Here is a 25015-nt window from a genome sequence, read left to right as displayed (position 1 = left end):
GATGCTCTGACTCGAAGTAAGGCCGGATATCACTGCAGTGAATTGAATGCAGGCTCGTCTTGCATCTCCCAAGACGAAGGGATGTCTGAATCCCCTGTGGAGACCACAGAGAAAGAACTAGTTCTCCGCCTCATTGCGACCGGAGGCCTCACATTTTTGAAAACTCGAGAGGTCTGCGGAGATCAATGCTTCCAAAGGAGACGATGCCTGATTCGTCTTGAAAATGGATAGACGTCCCAGGATCCCTGTGGCACGTGGAAAGGGACCCTGGGTCTCCTTCCTCAGGTGGAGACGCGTCCCAATTGCCATGCCAAGACTCGAGGAGAATCCCGAGGTGTCCCTCGCACCTAGGCAGGAGTCCTGACTTCGCTGAACAAACACGTGTCTGGAAGGGCCCTCCCCGTCGGAACTCGAGAATATACCCCAGGTTCTGGCCGCAACTCGAGAAAAACCATGAGACTTCCCCCTCGCCCCGAGATGAGGCCCGATTCCCCTGCACTGCGTGCAGAGCAATTCCGTGTTCCTCATCAAACGTGAAAGGATCCTTGATTTCCTTGATGGCACTCCAGAGAAAACCCAAGATCACTGTCTCAAGTCTAGACGGATCCTGAGGTCACTGGAGCAACACGAAAGGGCTCCGTGGACCACAAATCAACTCGAGATGAGAGCTTAGTCCTTGGCTTCGACTCAAGAGGAATACCAACTTTCCACAAGTACCTCAAGAGGAGGCTTCTCTAAGCTACAGGTATGTGAGAGGGTCCCTGAGTTTGTGGCCTCAAGTGGAATGGACACCGAGATGCTCTGACTCGAAGTAAGGCCGGATATCCCTGCAGTGAATTGAATGCAGGCTCGTCTTGCATCTCCCAAAACGAAGGGATGTCTGAATCCCTTGTGGAGACCACAGAGAAAGACCTAGTTCTCCGCCTCATCGCGATCGGTGGCCTCACATCCTTTGAAAACTCGAGAGGTCTGCGGAGATCAATGCTTCCAAAGGAGACGATGCCTGACGCCTCTTGAAAATGGATAGGAGTCACAGGATCCCTGTCCACGTGGAAAGGGACCCTGGGTCTCCCGCGTCACGTGGAGACGCGTCCCAATTGCCATGCCAAGACTCGAGGAGAATCCCGAGGTGTCCCTCGCACCTAGGAAGGAGACATGAAGTCGCTGAATAAACACGTGTCTGGAAGGGCCCTCCCCGTCGTAACTTGAGAATATACCCCAGGTTCCGGCCGCAACTCGAGAAAAACCATGAGACTTCCCCCTCGACGTGAGATGAGGCCAGATTCCCCTGCACTGCGTGCAGAGCAATTCCGTGTTCCACATCAAACATGATAGGAGCCTTGATTTCCTTGATGGCACTCCAGAGAAAACCCAAGATCACTGTCTCAAGTTTAGAGAGATCCTGAGGTCACTGGAGCCACACGAAAAGTCTCCGTGGACCCCAAAGCAACTCGAGATGAGAGCTTAGTCCCTGGCTTCGACTCAAGAGGAATACCAACTTTCCACAAGCACCTCAAGAGGAGGATTCTCTCAGCTACAGGTATGTGAGAGGGACCCTGAGTTTGTGGCCTCAAGAGGAATGGACACCGAGATGCTCTGACTCGAACTAAGGCCGGATATCCCTGCAGTGAATTGAATCCAGGCTCGTCTTGCATCTCCCAAGACGAAGGGATGTCTGAATCCCCTGTGGAGACCACAGAGAAAGACCTAGTCCTCTGCCTCATCGCGACCGGAGGCCTCACATCCTTTGAAAACTCGAGAGGTCTGCGGAGATCAATGCTTCCAAATCAGACGATGCCTGACTCCTCTTGTAAACGGATGGGAGTCCCAGGATCCCTGTGGCACGTGGAAAGGGACCCTGGGTCTCCCGTCTCACGTGGAGACGCGTCCCAATTGCCATGCCAAGACTCGAGGAGAATCCCGAGGTGTCCCTCACACCTAGGCAGGAGTCCTGACTTCGCTGAACAAACACGTGTCTGGAAGGGCCCTCCCCGTCGGAACTCGAGAATATACCCCAGGTTCCGGCCGCAACTCGAGAAAAACCATGAGACTTCCCACTCGCCACGAGATGAGGCCCGATTCCCCTGCACTGCGTGCAGAGCAATTCCGTGTTCCACATCAAACGTGAAAGGATCCTTGATTTCCTTGATGGCACTCCAGAGAAAACCCAAGATCACTGTCTCAAGTCTAGAGGGATCCTGAGGTCACTGGAGCAACACGAAAGCGCTCTGTGGACCCCAAATCAACTCGAGATGAGAGCTTAGTCACTGGCTTCGACTCAAGAGGAATACCAACTTTCCACAAGTACCTCAAGAGGAGGCTTCTCTAAGCTACAGGTATGTGAGAGGGTCCCTGAGTTTGTGGCCTCAAGTGGAATGGACACCGAGATGCTCTGACTCGAAGTAAGGGGGGATATCCCTGCAGTGAATTGAATGCAGGCTCGTCTTGCATCTCCCAAAACGAAGGGATGTCTGAATCCCCTGTGGAGACCACAGAGAAAGACCAAGTCCTCCGCCTCATCGCGACCGGAGGCCTCACATCCTTTGAAAACTCGTGACGTCCGCGGAAATCAATGCTTCCAAAGGAGACGATGCATGACTCCTGTTGAAAATGGATAGGAGACCCAGGATCCCTGTGGCACGAGGAAAGGGACGCTGGGTCTCCCGCCTCACGTGGAGACGCGTCCCAATTGCCATGCCAAGACTCGAGGAGAATCCCGAGGTGTTCCTCGCACCTAGGCAGGAGTCATGACATCGCTGAACAAACACGTGTCTGGAAGGGCCCTCCCCATCGTAACTCGAGAATATACCCCAGGTTCCGGCCGCAACTCGAGAAAAACCATGAGAATTCCCCCTCGCCCCGAGATGAGGCCCGATTACCCTGCACTGCGTGCAGAGCAATTCCGTGTTCCACATCAAACGTGAAAGGAGCATTGATTTCCTTGATGGCACTCCAGAGAAAACCCAAGATCACTGTCTCAAGTCTAGAGGGATCCTGAGGTCACTGGAGCAACACGAAAGGGCTCCGTGGACCCCAAATCAACTCGAGATGAGAGCTTAGTCCCTAGCTTCGCCTCAAGAGGAATACCAACTTTCCACAAGCACCTCAAGAGGAGGCTTCTCTCAGCTACAGGTATGTGAGAGGGACCCTGAGTTTGTGGCCTCAAGTGGAATGGACACCGAGATGCTCCGACTCGAAGTAAGGCCGGATATCCCTGCAGTGAATTGAATGCAGGCTCGTCTTGCATCTCCCAAGACGAAGGGATGTCTGAATCCCCTGTGGAGACCACAGAGAAAGAACTAGTTCTCCGCCTCATTGCGACCGGAGGCCTCACATTTTTGAAAACTCGAGAGGTCCGCGGAGATCAATGCTTCCAAAGGAGACGATGCCTGATTCCCCTTGAAAATGGATAGACGTCCCAGGATCCCTGTGGCACGTGGAAAGGGACCCTGGGTCTCCTGCCTCAGGTGGAGAAGCGTCCCAATTGCCATGCCAAGACTCGAGGAGAATCCCGAGGTGTCCCTCGCACCTAGGCAGGAGTCCTGACGTCGCTGATCAAACACGTGTCTGGAAGGGCCCTCCCCGTCGTAACTCGAGAATATACCCCAGGTTCCGGCCGCAACTCGAGAAAAACCATGAGACTTCCCCCTCGCCACGAGATGAGGCCCGAATCCCCTGCACTGGGTGCAGAGCAATTCCGTGTTCCACATCAAACGTGAAAGGAGCCTTGATTTCCTTGATGGCACTCCAGAGAAAACCCAAGATCACTGTCTCAAGTTTAGAGGGATCCTGAGGTCACTGGAGCAACATGAAAGGGCTCCGTGGACCCCAAATCAACTCGAGATGAGAGCTTAGTCCCTGGCTTCGACTCAAGAGGAATACCAACTTTCCACAAGCACCTCAAGAGGAGGCTTCTCTCAGCTACAGGTATGTGAGAGGGACCCTGAGTTTGTGGCCTCAAGAGGAATGGAAACCGAGATGCTCTGACTCGAAGTAAGACCGAATATCCCTGCAGTGAATTGAATGCAGGCTCGTCTTGCATCTCCCAAGAGGAAGGGATGTCTGAATCCCCTGTTGAAACCACAGAGAAAGACCTAGTCCTCCGCCTCATCGCGACCGGAGGCCTCACATCCTTTGAAAACTCGAGAGGTCCACGGATATCAGTGCTTCCAAAGCAGACGATGCCTGACTCCTCTTGTAAACCGATGGGAGTCCCAGATTCCCTGTGGCATGTGGAAAGGGACCCTGGGTCTCCCGCCTCACGTGGAGACGCGTCCCAATTGCCATGCCAAGACTCGAGGAGAATCCCGAGGTGTCCCTCACACCTAGGCAGGAGTCCTGACTTCGCTGAACAAACACGTGTCTGGAAGGGCCCTCCCCGTCGGAACTCGAGAATATACCCCAGGTTCCGGCCGCAACTCGAGAAAAAACATGAGACTTCCCCCTCGCCCAGAGATGAGGCCCGATTCCCCTGCACTGCGTGCAGAGCAATTGCGTGTTCCACATCAAACGTGAAAGGAGCCTTGATTTCCTTGATGGCACTCCAGAGAAAACCCAAGATCACTGTCTCAAGTCTAGAGGGATCCTGAGGTCACTGGAGCAACACGAAAGGGCTCCGTGGACCCCAAATCAACTCGAGATGAGAGCTTAGTCCTTGGCTTCGCCTGAAGAGGAATACCAACTTTCCACAAGCACCTCAAGAAGAGGCTTCTCTCATCTACAGGTATGTGAGAGGGACACTGAGTTTGTGGCCTCAAGTGGAATGGACACCGAGATGCTCTGACTCGAAGTAAGACCGGATATCCCTGCAGTGAATTGAATGCAGGCTCGTCTTGCATCTCCCAAGACTAAGGGATGTCTGAATCCCCTGTGGAGACCACAGAGAAAGACCTAGCCCTCCGCCTCATCGCGACCGGAGGCCTCACATGCTTTGAAAACTCGAGAGGTGCGCGGAGATCAATGCTTCCAAAGGAAAAGATGCCTGACTCCTCTTGAAAATGGATAGGAGTCCCAGGATCCCTGTGGCACGTGGGAAGGGACCCTGGGTCTCACGCCTCATGTGGAGACGCGTCCCAATTGCCATGCCAAGACTCGAGGAGAATCCCGAGGTGTCCCTCGCACCTAGGCAGGAGACATGAAGTCGCTGAATATACATGTGTCTGGAAGGGCCATCCCTGTCGTAACTCGAGAATATACCCCAGGTTCCGGCCGCAACTCGAGAAAAACCATGAGACTTTCCCCTCGCCGTGAGATGAGGCCCGATTCCCCTGCACTGCGGGCAGAGCAATTCCGTGTTCCACATCAAACATGATAGGAGCCTTGATTTCCTTGATGGCACTCCAGAGAAAACCCAAGATCACTGTCTCAAGTTCAGAGGGATCCTGAGGTCACTGGAGCCACACGAAAACTCTCCGTGGACCCCAAAGCAACTCGAGTTGAGAGCTTAGTCCCTGGCTTCGACTCAAGAGGAATACCAACTTTCCACAAGCACCTCAAGAGGAGGCTTCTCTCAGCTACAGGTATGTGAGAGGGACCCTGAGTTTGTGGCCTCAAGAGGAATGGACACCGAGATGCTCTGACTCGAAGTAAGGCCGGATATCCCTGCAGTGAATTGAATGCAGGCTCGTCTTGCATCTCCCGACAAAGGGATGTCTGATTCCCCTGTGGAGACCACAGAGATAGACCTAGTCCTCCGCCTCAAAGCGACCGGAGGCCTCACATCCTTTGAAAACTCGAGAGGTCCGCGGAGATCAATGCTTCCAAAGGAGAAGATGCCTGACTCCTCTGGAAAATGGATAGGAGTCCCAGGATCCCTGTGGCACGTGGAAAGGGACCCTGGGACTCGCGCCTCACGTGCAGACGCGTCCCAATTGCCATGCCAAGACTTGAGGAGGATCCCGAGGTGTGCCTCGCACCTAGGCAGAAGTCCTGACGTCGATGAAGAAACACGTGTCTGGAAGGGCCCTCCCCTTCCTAACTCGAGAATATACCACAGGTTCCGGGCGCAACTCGTGAAAAACAATGAGACTGCCCCCTCGCCGCGAGATGAGGTCCGATTCCCCTGCACTGTGTGTAGAGCAATTCCGTGTTCCTCATGAAACGTGAAAGGAGTCTTGATTTCCTTGATTTTACTGCAGAGAAAAGCCAAGATCACTGTCTCAAATCTGGAGGGATCTTGAGGTCACTGTAGCAACACGAAAGGGCTCCGTGTACCCCAAATCAACTCGAGATGAGAGCTTAGTCCCTGGCTTCGAATCAAGAGGGATACCAACTTTCCACAAGCACCTCAAGAGGAGGCTTCTCTCAGCTACAGGTATGTGATGGGGACCCTGAGTTTGTGGCCTCAAGTGGAATGGACACCGAGATACTCTGACTCGAAGTAAGGCTGGATATCCCTGCAGTGAATTGAATGCAGGCTCGTCTTGCATCTCCCAAGCGAAGGGATGTCTGAATCCAATGTGGATACCACAGAGAAAGACCAAGTTCTCCACCTCATCGCGACCGGAGGCCTCACATCCTTTCAAAACTCTAGAGGTCCACGGAGATCAATGCTTCCAAAGGAGACGATGCCTGACTCCTCTTGAAAACGGATACAAGTCCCTGGATCCCTGTCGCACTTTGAAAGGGACCCTGGGTCTCGTGCATCACGTGGAGACGCATCCCAATTGCCATGCCAAGACTCGAGGAGAATCCCGAGGTGTCCCTCGCACCTAGGCAGGAGTCCTGACGTCGCTGAACAAACACGTGTCTGGAAGGGGCCTCCCCGTCGTAACTCGAGAATATACCCCAGGTTCCGGCCGCAACTCAAGTAAAACCATGAGACTTCCCCCTCGCCGCGAGATGAGGCCCGATTCCCCTGCACTGCGTGCAGAGCAATTCCGTGTTCCACATCCAACGTGAAAGGAGCCTTAATTTCCTTGATGGCACTCCAGAGAAAACCCAAAATCACTGTCTCAAGTCTAGAGGGACCCTGAGGTCACTGGAGCAACACGAAAGCGCTCCGTGGAACCCAAATCAACTCGAGATGAGAGCTTAGTCCCTGGCTTCGACTCAAGAGGAATACCAACTTTCCACAAGCACCTCAAGAGGAGGCTTCTCTCAGCTACAGGTATGTGAGAGGGACCCTGAGTTTGTGGCCTCAAGTGGAATGGACACCGAGATGCTCTGACTCGAAATACGGCCGGATATCCCTGCAGTGAATTGAATGCAGGCTCGTCTTGCATCTCCCAAGACTAAGGGATGTCTGAATCCCCTGTGGAGACCACAGAGAAAGACCTAGTTCTCCGCCTCATCGCGGCCGGAGACCTCACATCCTTTGAAAACTCGACAGGTCCGCGGAGATCAATGCTTCCAAAGGAGACGATGCCTGACTCCTCTTGAAAATGGATAGGAGTTCCAGGATACCTGTGGAACTTGGATAGGGACCCTGGGTCTCCCGCCTCACGTGGAGATCCGTCCCAATTGCCATGCCAAGACTCGAGGAGAATCCCGAGGTGTCCCTCGCACCTAGGAAGGAGTCCTGACGCCGCTGAACAAACACGTGTCTGGAAGGGCCCTCACCGTCATAAGTCGAGAATATACCCCAGGTTCCGTCCGAAACCCGAGAAAAACCATGAGACTTCCCGCTGGCAGCGAGATGAGGCCCGATTCCCCTGCACTGCGTGCAGAGCCATTCCGTGTTCCACATCAAACGTGAAAGGAGCCTTGATTTCCTTGATGGCACTCCAGACAAAACCCAAGATCACTGTCTCAAGTCTAGAGGGATCCTGAAGACACTCGAGCAACACGAAAGCGCTCCATGGACCCCAAATCAACTAGAGATGAGAGCTTAGTCCCTGGCTTCGACTCAAGAGGAATACCAACTTTCCACAAGCACCTCAAGAGGAGGCTTCTCTCAGCTACAGGTTGTGAGAGGGACCCTGAGTTTGTGGCCTCAAGTGGAATGGACACCGAAATGCTCTGACTCGAAGTAAGGCCAGATAACCCTGCAGTGAATTGAATGCAGGCTCGTCTTGCATCTCCCAAGTCAAAGGGATGTCTGATTCCCCTGTGGATACCACAGAGAAAGACCTAGTCCTCCGCCTCAAAGCGACCGGAGGCCTCACATCCTTTGAAAACTCGAGAGGTCCGCGGAGATCAATGCTTCCAAAGGAGAAGATGCCTGACTCCTCTTGAAAATGGATAGGAGTCCCAGGATCCCTGTGACACGTGGAAAGGGACCCTGGGTCTCCCGCCTCACGTGGAGACGCGTCCCAGTTGCCATGCCAAAACTCGAGGAGAATCCCGAGGTGTCCCTCGCACCTAGGCAGGAGTCCTGACGTCGCTGAACAAACATGTGTCTGGAATTGCCCTCCCCGTCGTAACTCGAGAATATACCCCAGGTTCCGGCCGCAACTCGAGAAAAACCATGAAACTGCCCCCTCGCTGCGAGATGAGGCCCGATTCCCCTACACTGCGTGCAGAGGAATTCCGTGTTCCACATTAAATGTGAACGGAGCCTTGATTTCCTTGATGGCACTCCAGAGAAAACCCAAGATCACTGTCTCAAGTCTAGAGGGATCCTGAGGTCACTGTAGCAACACGAAAGGGCTCCGTGGACCCCAAATCAACTCGAGATGAGAGCTTAGTCCCTGGCTTCAACTAAAGAGGAACACCAACTTTCCACAAGCACCTCAAGTGGAGGTTTCTCTCAGCTACAGGTATCTGAGAGGGACCCTGAATTTGTGGCCTCAAGTGGAATGGACTCCGGGATGCTCTGAGTCGAAGTAAGGCCGGATATCCCAACAGTGAATTGAATGCAGGCTCGTCTTGCATCTCCCAAGACAAAGGGATTTCTGAATCCCCTGTGGAGACCACAGAGAAAGACCTAGTTCTCCACCTCATCGCGACCGGAGTCCTCACATCCTTTGAAAACTCAAGAGGTACGCGGAGATCAATGCTTCCAAAGGAGACGATGCCTGACTCCTCTTGAAAATGGATAGGAGTCCCAGGATCCCTGTGGCACGTGGAAAGGGAACCTGGGTCTCCCGCCTCACGTGGAGACGCGTCCCAGTTCCCATGCCAAGACTCGAGGAGAATCCCGAGGTGGCCCTCGCACCTAGGCAGGAGTCCTGATGTCGCTGAACAAACACGTGTCTGGAAGGGCCCTCCCCGTCGTAACTCGAGAATATACCTCAGGTTCCGTCCGCAACTCGAGAAAAACCATGAGACTTCACCCTCGCCGCGAGATGAGACCCGATTCCCCTGCACTGCGTGCAGAGCAATTCCGTGTTCCACATCAAACGTGAAAGAAGCCTTGATTTCCTTGATGGCACTGCAGAGAAAACCCAGGTTCACTGTCTCAAGTCTAGAGGGATCCTGAGGTCACTGGAGCAACACGAAAGGGCTCCGTGTACCCCAAATCAACTCGAGATGAGAGCTTAGTCCCTGGCTTCGACTCAAGAGGAATACCAACTTTTCACAAGCACCTCAAGAGGAGGCTTCTCTCAGCTACAGGTATGTGAGAGGGTCCCTGAGTTTGTGGACTCAGTGGAATGGACACCGAGATGCTCTGACTCGAAGTAAGGCCGGATATCCCTGCAGTGAATTGAATGCAGGCTCGTCTTGCATCTCCCAAGACAAAGGGATGTCTGATTCCCCTGTGGAGACCACAGAGAAAGACCTAGTCCTCCGCCTCAACGCGACCGGAGGCCTCACATCCTTTGAAAACTCGAGAGGTCCGCGGAGATCAATGCTTCCAAAGGAAACGATGCCTGACTCCTCTTGATAATGGATAGGAGTCCCAGGATCCCTGTGGCACGTGGAAAGGGACCCTGGGTCTCCCGCCTCACGTGGAGACGCGTCCCAGTTGCCATGCCAAAACTCGAGGAGAATCCCGAGGTGTCCCTCGCACCTAGGCAGGAGTACTGACGCCGCTGAACAAACACGTGTCTGGAAGGGCCCTCCCCGTCATAAGTCGAGAATATACCCCAGGTTCCGTCCGAAACTCGAGAAAAACCATGAGACTTCCCGCTGGCCACGAGATGAGGCCCGATTCCCCTGCACTGCGTGCAGAGCCATTCCGTGTTCCACATCAAACGTGAAAGGAGCCTTGATTTCCTTGATGGCACTCCAGAGAAAACCCAAGATCACTGTCTCAAGTCTAGAGGGATCCTGAAGACACTCGAGCAACACGAAAGCGCTCCATGGACCCCAAATCAACTCGAGATGAGAGCTTAGTCCCTGGCTTCGACTCAAGTGGAATACCAACTTTCCACAAGCACCTCAAGAGGAGGCTTCTCTCAGCTACAGGTTGTGAGAGGGACCCTGAGTTTGTGGCCTCAAGTGGAATGGACACCGAAATGCTCTGACTCGAAATAAGGCCGGATATCCCTGCAGTGAATTGAATGCAGGCTCGTCTTGCATCTCCCGACAAAGGGATATCTGATTCCCCTGTGGAGACCACAGAGAAAGACCTAGTCCTCCGCCTCAAAGCGACCGGAGGCCTCACATCCTTTGAAAACTCGAGAGGTCCGCGGAGATCAATGCTTCCAAAGGACAAGATGCCTGACTCCTCTTGAAAATGGATAGGAGTCCCAGGATCCCTGTGACACGTGGAAAGGGACCCTGGGACTCGCGCCTCACGTGCAGACGCGTCCCAATTGCCATGCCAAGACTTGAGGAGGATCCCGAGGTGTCCCTCGCACCTAGGCAGAAGTCCTGACGTCGATGAAGAAACACGTGTCTGGAAGGGCCCTCCTCTTCCTAACTCGAGAATATACCACAGCTTCCGGGCGCAACTCGAGAAAAACAATGAGACTTCCCCCTCGCCGCGAGATGAGGTCCGATTCCCCTGCACTGCGTGCAGAGCAATTCCGTGTTCCTCATGAAACGTGAAAGGAGTCTTGATTTCCTTGATTTTACTGCAGAGAAAAGCCAAGATCACTGTCTCAAATCTGGAGGGATCTTGAGGTCACTGTAGCAACACGAAAGCGCTCCGTGGAACCCAAATTAACTCGAGATGAGAGCTTAGTCCCTGGCTTCGACTCAAGAGGAATACCAACTTTCCACAAGCACCTCAAGAGGAGGCTTCTCTCAGCTACAGGTATGTGAGAGGGACCCTGAGTTTGTGGCCTCAAGTGGAATGGACACCGAGATGCTCTGACTCGAAATACGGCCGGATATCCCTGCAGTGAATTGAATGCAGGCTCGTCTTGCATCTCCCAAGACGAAGGGATGTCTGAATCCCCTGTGGAGACCACAGAGAAAGACCTAGTTCTCCGCCTCATCGCGGCCGGAGACCTCACATCCTTTGAAAACTCGACAGGTCTGCGGAGATCAATGCTTCCAAAGGAGACGATGCCTGACTCCTCTTGAAAATTGATAGGAGTTCCAGGATAACTGTGGAACTTGGAAAGGGACCCTGGGTCTCCCGCCTCACGTGGAGATGCGTCCCAATTGCCATGCCAAGACTCGAGGAGAATCCCGAGGTGTCCCTCGCACCTAGGCAGGAGTCCTGACGTCGCTGAACAAACATGTGTCTGGAATTGCCCTCCCCGTCGTAACTCGAGAATATACCCCAGGTTCTGGCCGCAACTCGAGAAAAACCATGAAACTGCCCCCTCGCTGCGAGATGAGGCCCGATTCCCCTACACTGCGTGCAGAGGAATTCCGTGTTCCACATTAAATGTGAACGGAGCCTTGATTTCCTTGATGGCACTCCAGAGAAAACCCAAGATCACTGTCTCAAGTCTAGAGGGATCCTGAGGTCACTGTAGCAATACGAAAGGGCTCCGTGGACCCCAAATCAACTCGAGATGAGAGCTTAGTCCCTAGCTTCAACTAAAGAGGAACACCAACTTTCCACAAGCACCTCAAGTGGAGGTTTCTCTCAGCTACATGTATCTGAGAGGGACCCTGAATTTGTGGCCTCAAGTGGAATGGACTCCGGGATGCTCTGAGTCGAAGTAAGGCCGGATATCCCAACAGTGAATTGAATGCAGGCTCGTCTTGCATCTCCCAAGAAAAAGGGATTTCTGAATCCCCTGTGGAGACCACAGAGAAAGACCTAGTTCTCCACCTCATCGCGACCGGAGTCCTCACATCCTTTGAAAACTCAAGAGGTACGCGGAGATCAATGCTTCCAAAGGAGACGATGCCTGACTCCTCTTGAAAATGGATAGGAGTCCCAGGATCCCTGTGGCACGTGGAAAGGGAACCTGGGTCTCCCGCCTCACGTGGAGACACGTCCCAGTTGCCATGCCAAGACTCGAGGAGAATCCCGAGGTGGCCCTCGCACCTAGGCAGGAGTCCTGATGTCGCTGAACAAACACGTGTCTGGAAGGGCCCTCCCCGTCGTAACTCGAGAATATACCCCAGGTTCCGTCCGCAACTCGAGAAAAACCATGAGACTTCACCCTCGCCACGAGATGAGACCCGATTCCCCTGCACTGCGTGCAGAGCAATTCCGTGTTCCACATCAAACGTGAAAGAAGCCTTGATTTCCTAGATGGCACTGCAGAGAAAACCCAGGTTCACTGTCTCAAGTCTAGAGGGATCCTGTGGTCACTGGAGCAACACGAAAGGGCTCCGTGGAACCCAAATCAACTCGAGATGAGAGCTTAGTCCCTGGCTTCGACTCAAGAGGAATACCAACTTTTCACAAGCACCTCAAGAGGAGGCTTCTCTCAGCTACAGGTATGTGAGAGGGTCCCTGAGTTTGTGGCCTCAGTGGAATGGACACCGAGATGCTCTGACTCGAAGTAAGGCCGGATATCCCTGCAGTGAATTGAATGCAGGCTCGTCTTGCATCTCCCAAGACAAAGGGATGTCTGATTCCCCTGTGGAGACCACAGAGAAAGACCTAGTCCTCCGCCTCAACGCGACCGGAGGCCTCACATCCTTTGAAAACTCGAGAGGTCCGCGGAGATCAATGCTTCCAAAGGAAACATGCCTGACTCCTCTTGATAATGGATAGGAGTCCCAGGATCCCTGTGGCACGTGGAAAGGGACCCTGGGTCTCCCCCCTCACGTGGAGACGCGTCCCAGTTGCCATGCCAAGACTCGAGGAGAATCCCGAGGTGTCCCTCGCACCTAGGAAGGAGTCCTGACGCCGCTGAACAAACACGTGTCTGGAAGGGCCCTCCCCGTCATAAGTCGAGAATATACCCCAGGTTCCGTCCGAAACTCGAGAAAAACCATGAGACTTCCCGCTGGCCACGAGATGAGGCCCGATTCCCCTGCACTGCGTGCAGAGCCATTCCGTGTTCCACATCAAACGTGAAAGGAGCCTTGATTTCCTTGATGGCACTCCAGAGAAAACCCAAGATCACTGTCTCAAGTCTAGAGGGATCCTGAAGACACTCGAGCAACACGAAAGCGCTCCATGGACCCCAAATCAACTCGAGATGAGAGCTTAGTCCCTGGCTTCGACTCAAGAGGAATACCAACTTTCCACAAGCACCTCAAGAGGAGGCTTCTCTCAGCTACAGGTTGTGAGAGGGACCCTGAGTTTGTGGCCTCAAGTGGAATGGACACCGAAATGCTCTGACTCGAAGTAAGGCCGGATATCCCTGCAGTGAATTGAATGCTGGCTCGTCTTGCATCTCCCGACAAAGGGATGACTGATTCCCCTGTGGAGAGCACAGAGAAAGACCTAGTCCTCCGCCTCAAAGCGACCGGAGGCCTCACATCCTTTGAAAACTCGAGAGGTCCGCGGAGATCAATGCTTCCAAAGGACAAGATGCCTGACTCCTCTTGAAAATGGATAGGAGTCCCAGGATCCCTGTGACACGTGGAAAGGGACCCTGGGACTCGCGCCTCACGTGCAGACGCGTCCCAATTGCCATGCCAAGACTTGTGGAGGATCCCGAGGTGTCCCTCGCACCTAGGCAGAAGTCCTGACGTCGATGAAGAAACACGTGTCTGGAAGGGCCCTCCCCTTCCTAACTCGAGAATACACCACAGGTTCCGGGCGCAACTCGAGAAAAACAATGAGACTTCCCCCTCGCCGCGAGATGAGGTCCGATTCCCCTGCACTGCGTGCAGAGCAATTCCGTGTTCCTCATGAAACGTGAAAGGAGTCTTGATTTCCTTGATTTTACTGCAGAGAAAAGCCAAGATCACTGTCTCAAATCTGGAGGGATCTTGAGGTCACTGTATCAACACGAAAGGGCTCCGTGTATCCCAAATCAACTCGAGATGAGAGCTTAGTCCCTGGCTTCGACTCAAGAGGAATACCAACTTTCCACAAGCACCTCAAGAGGAGGCTTCTCTCAGCTACAGGTATGTGATGGGGACCCTGAGTTTGTGGCCTCAAGTGGAATGGACACCGAGATACTCTGACTCGAAGTAAGGCCGGATATCCCTGCAGTGAATTGAATGCAGGCTCGTCTTGCATCTCCCAAGCGAAGGGATGTCTGAATCCAATGTGGATACCACAGAGAAAGACCAAGTTCTCCGCCTCATCGCGACCGGAGACCTCACATCCTTTGAAAACTCGAGAGGTCCACGGAGATCAATGCTTCCAAAGGAGACGATGCCTGACTCCTCTTGAAAATGGATAGGAGTCCCTGGATCCCTGTCGCACTTTGAAAGGGACCCTGGATCTCGTGCATCACGTGGAGACGCATCCCAATTGCCATGCCAAGACTCGAGGAGAATCCCGAGGTGTCCCTCGCACCTAGGCAGGAGTCCTGACGTCGCTGAACAAACACGTGTCTGGAAGGGGCCTCCCCGTCGTAACTCGAGAATATACCCCAGGTTCCGGCCGCAACTCAAGTAAAACCATGAGACTTCCCCCTCGCCGCGAGATGAGGCCCGATTCCCCTGCACTGCGTGCAGAGCAATTCCGTGTTCCACATCCAACGTGAAAGGAGCCTTAATTTCCTTGATGGCACTCCAGAGAAAACCCAAAATCACTGTCTCAAGTCTAGAGGGACCCTGAGGTCACTGGAGCAACACGAAAGCGCTCCGTGGAACCCAAATTAACTCGAGATGAGAGCTTAGTCCCTGGCTTCGACTCAAGAGGAATACCAACTTTCCACAAGCACCTCAAGAGGAGGCTTCTCTCAGCTACAGGTATGTGAGAGGGACCCTGAGTTTGTGGCCTCAAGTGGAATGGACACCGAGATGCTCTGACTCGAAATACGGCCGGATATCCCTGCAGTGAATTGAATGCAGGCTCGTCTTGCATCTCCCAAGACGAAGGGATGTCTGAATCCCCTGTGGAGACCACAGAGAAAGACCTAGTTCTCCGCCTCATCGCGGCCGGAGACCTCACATCCTTTGAAAACTCGACAGGTCTGCGGAGATCAATGCTTCCAAAGGAGACGATGCCTGACTCCTCTTGAAAATTGATAGGAGTTCCAGGATACCTGTGGAACTTGGAAAGGGACCCTGGGTCTCCCGCCTCACGTGGAGATGCGTCCCAATTGCCATGCCAAGACTCGAGGAGAATCCCGAGGTGTCCCTCGCACCTAGGCAGGAGTCCTGACGTCGCTGAACAAACATGTGTCTGGAATTGCCCTCCCCGTCGTAACTCGAGAATATACCCCAGGTTCCGGCCGCAACTCGAGAAAAACCATGAAACTGCCCCCTCGCTGCGAGATGAGGCCCGATTCCCCTACACTGCGTGCAGAGGAATTCCGTGTTCCACATTAAATGTGAACGGAGCCTTGATTTCCTTGATGGCACTCCAGAGAAAACCCAAGATCACTGTCTCAAGTCTAGAGGGATCCTGAGGTCACTGTAGCAATACGAAAGGGCTCCGTGGACCCCAAATCAACTCGAGATGAGAGCTTAGTCCCTAGCTTCAACTAAAGAGGAACACCAACTTTCCACAAGCACCTCAAGTGGAGGTTTCTCTCAGCTACATGTATCTGAGAGGGACCCTGAATTTGTGGCCTCAAGTGGAATGGACTCCGGGATGCTCTGAGTCGAAGTAAGGCCGGATATCCCAACAGTGAATTGAATGCAGGCTCGTCTTGCATCTCCCAAGACAAAGGGATTTCTGAATCCCCTGTGGAGACCACAGAGAAAGACCTAGTTCTCCACCTCATCGCGACCGGAGTCCTCACATCCTTTGAAAACTCAAGAGGTACGCGGAGATCCATGCTTCCAAAGGAGACGATGCCTGACTCCTCTTGAAAATGGATAGGAGTCCCAGGATCCCTGTGGCACGTGGAAAGGGAACCTGGGTCTCCCGCCTCACGTGGAGACGCGTCCCAGTTGCCATGCCAAGACTCGAGGAGAATCGCGAGGTGGCCCTCGCACCTAGGCAGGAGTCCTGATGTCGCTGAACAAACACGTGTCTGGAAGGGCCCTCCCCGTCGTAACTCGAGAATATACCCCAGGTTCCGTCCGCAACTCGAGAAAAACCATGAGACTTCACCCTCGCCGCGAGATGAGACCCGATTCCCCTGCACTGCGTGCAGAGCAATTCCGTGTTCCACATCAAACGTGAAAGAAGCCTTGATTTCCTAGATGGCACTGCAGAGAAAACCCAGGTTCACTGTCTCAAGTCTAGAGGGATCCTGTGGTCACTGGAGCAACACGAAAGGGCTCCGTGGAACCCAAATCAACTCGAGATGAGAGCTTAGTCCCTGGCTTCGACTCAAGAGGAATACCAACTTTTCACAAGCACCTCAAGAGGAGGCTTCTCTCAGCTACAGGTATGTGAGAGGGTCCCTGAGTTTGTGGCCTCAGTGGAATGGACACCGAGATGCTCTGACTCGAAGTAAGGCCGGATATCCCTGCAGTGAATTGAATGCAGGCTCGTCTTGCATCTCCCAAGACAAAGGGATGTCTGATTCCCCTGTGGAGACCACAGAGAAAGACCTAGTCCTCCGCCTCAACGCGACCGGAGGCCTCACATCCTTTGAAAACTCGAGAGGTCCGCGGAGATCAATGCTTCCAAAGGAAACGATGCCTGACTCCTCTTGATAATGGATAGGAGTCCCAGGATCCCTGTGGCACGTGGAAAGGGACCCTGGGTCTCCCCCCTCACGTGGAGACGCGTCCCAGTTGCCATGCCAAGACTCGAGGAGAATCCCGAGGTGTCCCTCGCACCTAGGAAGGAGTCCTGACGCCGCTGAACAAACACGTGTCTGGAAGGGCCCTCCCCGTCATAAGTCGAGAATATACCCCAGGTTCCGTCCGAAACTCGAGAAAAACCATGAGACTTCCCGCTGGCCACGAGATGAGGCCCGATTCCCCTGCACTGCGTGCAGAGCCATTCCGTGTTCCACATCAAACGTGAAAGGAGCCTTGATTTCCTTGATGGCACTCCAGAGAAAACCCAAGATCACTGTCTCAAGTCTAGAGGGATCCTGAAGACACTCGAGCAACACGAAAGCGCTCCATGGACCCCAAATCAACTCGAGATGAGAGCTTAGTCCCTGGCTTCGACTCAAGAGGAATACCAACTTTCCACAAGCACCTCAAGAGGAGGCTTCTCTCAGCTACAGGTTGTGAGAGGGACCCTGAGTTTGTGGCCTCAAGTGGAATGGACACCGAAATGCTCTGACTCGAAGTAAGGCCGGATTTCCCTGCAGTGAATTGAATGCTGGCTCGTCTTGCATCTCCCGACAAAGGGATGACTGATTCCCCTGTGGAGAGCACAGAGAAAGACCTAGTCCTCCGCCTCAAAGCGACCGGAGGCCTCACATCCTTTGAAAACTCGAGAGGTCCGCGGAGATCAATGCTTCCAAAGGACAAGATGCCTGACTCCTCTTGAAAATGGATAGGAGTCCCAGGATCCCTGTGACACGTGGAAAGGGACCCTGGGACTCGCGCCTCACGTGCAGACGCGTCCCAATTGCCATGCCAAGACTTGTGGAGGATCCCGAGGTGTCCCTCGCACCTAGGCAGAAGTCCTGACGTCGATGAAGAAACACGTGTCTGGAAGGGCCCTCCCCTTCCTAACTCGAGAATATACCACAGGTTCCGGGCGCAACTCGAGAAAAACAATGAGACTTCCCCCTCGCCGCGAGATGAGGTCCGATTCCCCGGCACTGCGTGCAGAGCAATTCCGTGTTCCTCATGAAACGTGAAAGGAGTCTTGATTTCCTTGATTTTACTGCAGAGAAAAGCCAAGATCACTGTCTCAAATCTGGAGGGATCTTGAGGTCACTGTAGCAACACGAAAGGGCTCCGTGTATCCCAAATCAACTCGAGATGAGAGCTTAGTCCCTGGCTTCGAATCAAGAGAAATACCAACTTTCCACAAGCACCTCAAGAGGAGGCTTCTCTCAGCTACAGGTATGTGATGGGGACCCTGAGTTTGTGGCCTCAAGTGGAATGGACACCGAGATACTCTGACTCGAAGTAAGGCTGGATATCCCTGCAGTGAATTGAATGCAGGCTCGTCTTGCATCTCCCAAGCGAAGGGGTGTCTGAATCCAATGTGGATACCACAGAGAAAGACCAAGTTCTCCGCCTCATCGCGACCGGAGGCCTCACATCCTTTGAAAACTCGAGAGGTCCACGGAGATCAATGCTTCCAAAGGAGACGATGCCTGACTCCTCTTGAAAACGGATACAAGTCCCTGGATCCCTGTCGCACTTTGAAAGGGACCCTGGGTCTCGTGCATCACGTGGAGACGCATCCCAATTGCCATGCCAAGACTCGAGGAGAATCCCGAGGTGTCCCTCGCACCTAGGCAGGAGTCCTGACGTCGCTGAACAAACACGTGTCTGGAAGGGGCCTCCCCGTCGTAACTCGAGAATATACCCCAGGTTCCGGCCGCAACTCAAGTAAAACCATGAGACTTCCCCCTCGCCGCGAGATGAGGCCCGATTCCCCTGCACTGCGTGCAGAGCAATTCCGTGTTCCACATCCAACGTGAAAGGAGCCTTAATTTCCTTGATGGCACTCCAGAGAAAACCCAAAACCACTGTCTCAAGTCTAGAGGGACCCTGAGGTCACTGGAGCAACACGAAAGCGCTCCGTGGACCCCAAATCAACTCGAGATGAGAGCTTAGACCCTGGCTTCGACTCAAGAGGAATACCAACTTTCCACAAGCACCTCAAGAGGAGGCTTCTCTCAGCTACAGGTATGTGAGAGGGACCCTGAGTTTGTGGCCTCAAGTGGAATGGACACCGAGATGCTCTGACTCGAAATACGGCCGGATATCCCTGCAGTGAATTGAATGCAGGCTCGTCTTGCATCTCCCTAGACGAAGGGATGTCTGAATCCCCTGTGGAGACCACAGAGAAAGACCTAGTTCTCCGCCTCATCGCGGCCAGAGACCTCACATCCTTTGAAAACTCGACAGGTCCGCGGAGATCAATGCTTCCAAAGGAGACGATGCCAGACTCCTCTTGAAAATGGATAGGAGTTCCAGGATACCTGTGGAACTTGGAAAGGGACCCTGGGTCTCCCGCCTCACGTGGAGATGCGTCCCAATTGCCATGCCAAGACTCGAGGAGAATCCCGAGGTGTCCCTCGCACCTAGGCAGGAGTCCTGACGTCGCTGAACAAACACGTGTCTGGAATTGCCCTCCGCGTCGTAACTCGAGAATATACCCCAGGTTCCGGCCGCAACTCGAGAAAAACCATGAGTCTGCCCCCTCGCTGCGAGATGAGGCCCGATTCCCCTACACTGCGTGCAGAGGAATTCCGTGTTCCACATTAAATGTGAATGGAGCCTTGATTTCCTTGATGGCACTCCAGAGGAAACCCAAGATCACTGTCTCAAGTCTAGGGGGATCCTGAGGTCACTGTAGCAACACGAAAGGTCTCCGTGGACCCCAAATCAACTCGAGATGAGAGCTTAGTCCCTGACTTCAACTAAAGAGGAACACCAACTTTCCACAAGCACCTCAAGTGGAGGTTTCTCTCAGCTACAGGTATCTGAGAGGGACCCTGAATTTGTGGCCTCAAGTGGAATGGACTCCGGGATGCTCTGAGTCGAAGTAAGGCCGGATATCCCAACAGTGAATTGAATGCAGGCTCGTCTTGCATCTCCCAAGACAAAGGGATTTCTGAATCCCCTGTGGAGACCACAGAGAAAGACCTAGTTCTCCACCTCATCGCGATCGGAGTCCTCACATCCTTTGAAAATTCGAGAGGTCCGTGGAGATCAATTCTTCCAAAGGAGACGATGCCTGACTCCTCTTGAAAATGGATAGGAGTCCCAGGATCCCTGTGGCACGTGGAAAGGGACCCTGGGACTCCCGCCTCACGTGGAGACGCGTCCCAATTGCCATGCCAAGACTAGAGCAGAATCCCGAGGTGTCCCTCGCACCTAGGCAGGAGTCCTGATGTCGCTGAACAGACACGTGTCTGGAAGGGCCCTCCCCGTCGTAACTCGAGAATATACCCCAGGTTCTGGTCGCAACTCGAAAAAAACCATGAGACTTCCCCCTCGCTGCGAGAAGAGGCCCGATTCCCCTGCACTGCGTGCAGAGCAATTCCGTGTTCCACATCAAACATGAAAGGAGACTTGATTTCCTTGATGGCACTCCAGAGAAAACCCATTATCACTGTGTCAAGTCTAGAGGGATACTGAGGTCACTGGACCAACACGAAAGGGCTCCGTGGACCCCAAATCAACTCGAGATGAGAGCTTAGATCCTGGCTTCGAATCAAGAGGACTACCAACTTTCCACAAGCACCTCAAGAGGAGGCTTCTCTCAGCTAAAGCTATGTGAGAGGGACCCTGAGTTTCTGGCCTCAAGTGGAATGGACACCGAGATGCTCTGACTCGAATTAGGCCGGATATCCCTGCAGTGAATTAAATGCAGGCTCGTCTTGAATCTCCCATGACGAAGGGATGTCTGAATCCCCTGTGGAGACCACAGAGAAAGACCTAGTTCTCCGCCTAATCGCGACCGGATGCCTCACATTCTTTGAAAACTCGAGAGGTCTGCGGAGATCAATGCTTCCAAAGGAGACTATGCCTGACTCCTCTTTAAAATGGATAGGAGTCCCAGGATCCCTGTGGCACGTGGAAAGGGACCCTGGGTCTCCCTCCTCACGTGGAGACGCGTCCCAATTGCCATGCCAAGACTCGAGGAGAATCCCGAGGTATCCCTCGCACCTAGGCAGGAGTCCTGACGTCGCTGAACAAACACGTGTCTGGAAGGGCCCTCCCCGTCGTAACTCGAGAATATACCCCAGGTTCCGGCCGCAACTTGAGGAAAACCATGAGACTTCCCCCTCGCCGCGAGATGAGTCCCGATTCCCCTGCACTGCATGCAGAGAAATTCCGTGGTCCACATCAAACGTGAAAGGAACCTTGATTTCCTTGATGGCACTCCAGAGAAAAGCCAGGATCACTTTTTCAAGTATACAGGGATCCTCAGGTGACTGTAGGAACACGAAAGTGCTCCGTAAACCCCAAATCAAATCGAGATGAGAGCTTAGTCCCTGGCTTCGACTCAAGAGGAATACCAACTTTCCACAAGCACCTCAAGAGGAGGCTTCTCTCAGCTACAGGTATGTGAGAGGGACCCTGAGTTTGTGGCCTCAAGTGGAATGGACACCGACATGCTCTGACTCGAAGTAAGGCCGTATATCCCTGCAGTGAATTGAATGCAGGCTCGTCTTGCATCTCCCAAGACAAAGGGATGTCTGAATCCCCTGTGGAGACCACAGAGAAAGACCTAGTTCTCCGCCTTATTGTGACCGGAGGCCTCACATCCTTTGAAAACTGGAGAGGTCCGCCTAGATCAATGCTTCCAAAGGAGAAGATGCTTGACTCCTCTTGAAAATGGATACGAGTCGCAGGATCCCTGTGGTACATGGAAAGGGACACTGGGTATACAGCCTCACGGGGAGACGCGTCCCAATTGCCATGCCAAGACTCGAGGAGAATCCCGAGGTGTCCCTCGCACCAAGGCAGGAGTCCTGACTTCGCTGAACAAACTCGTGTCCGGAAGGGCCCTCCCCGTCGTAACTCAAGAATATACCTCAGGTTCCGGCCGCAACTCGAGAAAAACCATGAGACTTCCACCTCGCCAAGAGATGAGGCCCGATTCCCCTGCACAGCGTGCAGAGCAATTCCGTGTTCCACATCAAACGTGAAAGGAGCCTTTATTTCCTTGATGGCACTCCAGAGAAAAACCAAGATCACTTTCTCACGTCTAGAGGGATCCTGAGGTGACTGGAACAACAGGAAAGGGCTCCGTGGACCCCAAATCAACTCGAGATGAGAGCTTCGTCCCTGGATTTGACTCAAGAGGAATACCAACTTTCCACAAGCACCTCAAGAGGAGGCTTCTCTCAGCTACAGGTATGTGAGAGGGACCCTGAGTTTGTGGCCTCAAGTGGAATGGACACCGTGATGCTCTGATTCGAAGTAAGGCTGGATATCCCTGCAGTGAATTGAATGCAGTCTCGTCTTGCACATCCCAAGAAAAAGGGATGTCTGAATCCCCTGTGGAGACCACAGAGAAAGACCTAGTTCTCCTCCTCTACGGGACCGGAGGCCTGACATCCTTTGAAAACTCGAGAGGTCCGCGGAGATCAACGCTTCCAAAGGAGACGATGCCTGACTCCTCTTGAAAATGGATAGGAGTCCCAGGATCCCTGTGGCACGTGAAAAGGAACACTGGGTCTCCCGTCTCACGTGGAGACGCGTCCCAATTGCCATGCCAAGACTCGAGGAGAATCCTGAGGTGTCCCTCGCACCTAGGCAGTAGTCCTGACGTCGCTGAACAAACACGTGTCTGGAAGGGCCCTCCCCGTCGTAACTCGAGAATATACCCCAGGTTCCGGCTGCAAATCGAGAAAAACCATGAGACTTCCCCCTCGCCGCGAGATGATGCCCGATTCCCCTGCTCTGCATGCAGAGCAATTCCGTGTTCCATATCAAATGTGAAAGGAGCCTTGATTTCCTTGATGGCACTCCAGAGAAAACCCAAGATCACTGTCTCAAGTCTAGAGGGATCCTGAGGTCACTGGAGAAACACGAAAGGGCTCCGTGGACCCCAAATCAACTCGAGATGAGAGCTTAGTCCCTGGCTTCGATTCAAGAGGAATACCATCTTTCCACAAGCACCTCAAGAGGAGGCTTCTCTCAGCTACAGGTATGTGATAGGGACCCTGAGTTTATGGCCTCCAGTGGAATGGACACCGATATGCCCTGACTCGAAGTAATGCCAGATATCCCTGCAGTGAATTGAATGCAGGCTCGTCTTGCATCTCCCAAGAGGAAGGGATGTCTGAATCCCCTGTGGAGACCACAGAGAAAGAACTAGTTCTCCCCCTCATCGCGACCGGAGGCCTCACATCCTTTGAAAACTCGAGAGGTCCCCGGAGATCAATGCTTCCTAAGGAGACGATGCCTGACTCCTCTTCAAAATGGATAGGAGTCCCAGGATCCCTGTGTCACGTGGAAAGGGACCCTGGGTCTCCCGCCTCACGTGGAGACGCGTCCCAAATGCCATGCCAAGACTCGTGGAGAAGCCCGAGTTGTCCCTCGCACCTAGGCAGGAGTGTTGACGTCGCTGAACAAACACGTATCTGGAAGGGCCCTCCCCGTCGTAAATCGAGAATATACCCCAGGTTCCGGCCGCAACTCGAGAAAAACCATGAGACTTCCCCCTCGCCGCGAGATGAGGCCCGATTCCCCTGCACTGCGTGCAGAGCAATTCCGTGTTCCACATCAAACGTGAAAGGAGCCTTGATTTCCTTGATGGCACTCCAGAGAAAACCCAAGATCACTGTCTCAAGTCTATAGGGATCATGAGGTCACTGTGGCAACACGAAAGGGCTCCGTGGACCCCAAATCAACTCGAGATGAGGGTTTAGTCCCTGGCTTAGACTCAAGAGGAATACCAACTTTCCACAAGCACCTCAAGAGGAGGCTTTTCTCAGCTACAGGTATGTGATAGGGACCCTGAGTTTATGGCCTCCAGTGGAATGGACACCGATATGCCGTGACTCGAAGTAATGCCAGATATCCCTGCAGTGAATTTTATGCAGGTTCGTCTTGCATCTCCCAAGACGAAGGGATGTCTGAATCCCCTGTGGAAACCACAGAGAAAGACCTAGTTCTCCGCCTCATCGCGACCGGAGGCCTCACATCCTTTGAAAAGTCGAGAGGTCCGCGGAGATCAATGCTTCCAAAGGAGACGATGCCTGGCTCCTCTTGAAAATGGATAGGAGTCCCAGGATCCCTGTGGCACGTGGAAAGGGACCCTGGGTCTCCCGCCTCACGTGGAAACGCTTCCCAATTGCCATGCCAAGACTCGGGGAGAATCCCGAGGTGTCCCTCGCACCTAGGCAGGAGTCCTGACGTCGCTGAACAAACACGTGTCTGGAAGGGCCCTCCCCGTCGGAACTCGAGAATATACCCCAGGTTCTGGCCGCAACTCGAGAAAAACCATGAGACTTCCCCCCGCCGCGAGATGAGGCCCGATTCCCCTGCACTGCGTGCAGAGCAATTCCGTGTTCCACATCAAACGTGAAAGGAGCCTTGATTTCCTTGATGGCACAACAGAGAAAACCCAAGATCACTCTCTCAAGTCTAGAGGGATCCTGAGCTCACTGGAGCAACAAGAAAGGGCTCCCTGGACCCCAAATCAACTCGAGATGAGAGATTAGTCCCTGGCTTCGACTCAAGAGGAATACCAACTTTCCACAAGCACCTCAAGAGGAGGCTTCTCTCAGCTACAGGTATGTGAGAGGGACCCTGAGTTTGTGGCCTCAAGTGGAATGGACACCGAGATACTCTGACTCGAAGTAAGACCGGATATCCCTGAAGTGAATTGAATGCAGGCTCGTCTTGCATCTCCCAAGCGAAGGGATGTCTGAATCCAATGTGGAGACAACAGAGAAAGACCTAGTCCTCCGCCTCACCACGACCGGAGGCCTCACATCCCTTGAAAACTCGAGAGGTCCGCGGAGCTCAATGCTTCCAAAGGAGTCGATGCCTGACTCCTCTTGAAAATGGATAGGAGTCCCAGGATCCCTGTGGCACGTGGAAAGGGACCCTGGGTCTCCCGCCTCACGTGGAGACGCGTCCCAACTGCCATGCCAAGACTCGAGGAGAATCCCGAGGTGTCCCTCGCACCTAGGCAGGAGTCCTG

The sequence above is a fragment of the Dama dama genome, chromosome 30, assembly GCF_033118175.1.
Source record: "Dama dama isolate Ldn47 chromosome 30, ASM3311817v1, whole genome shotgun sequence".
Taxonomy (NCBI): domain Eukaryota; kingdom Metazoa; phylum Chordata; class Mammalia; order Artiodactyla; family Cervidae; genus Dama; species Dama dama.
This window is presented reverse-complemented; position numbering follows the sequence as displayed.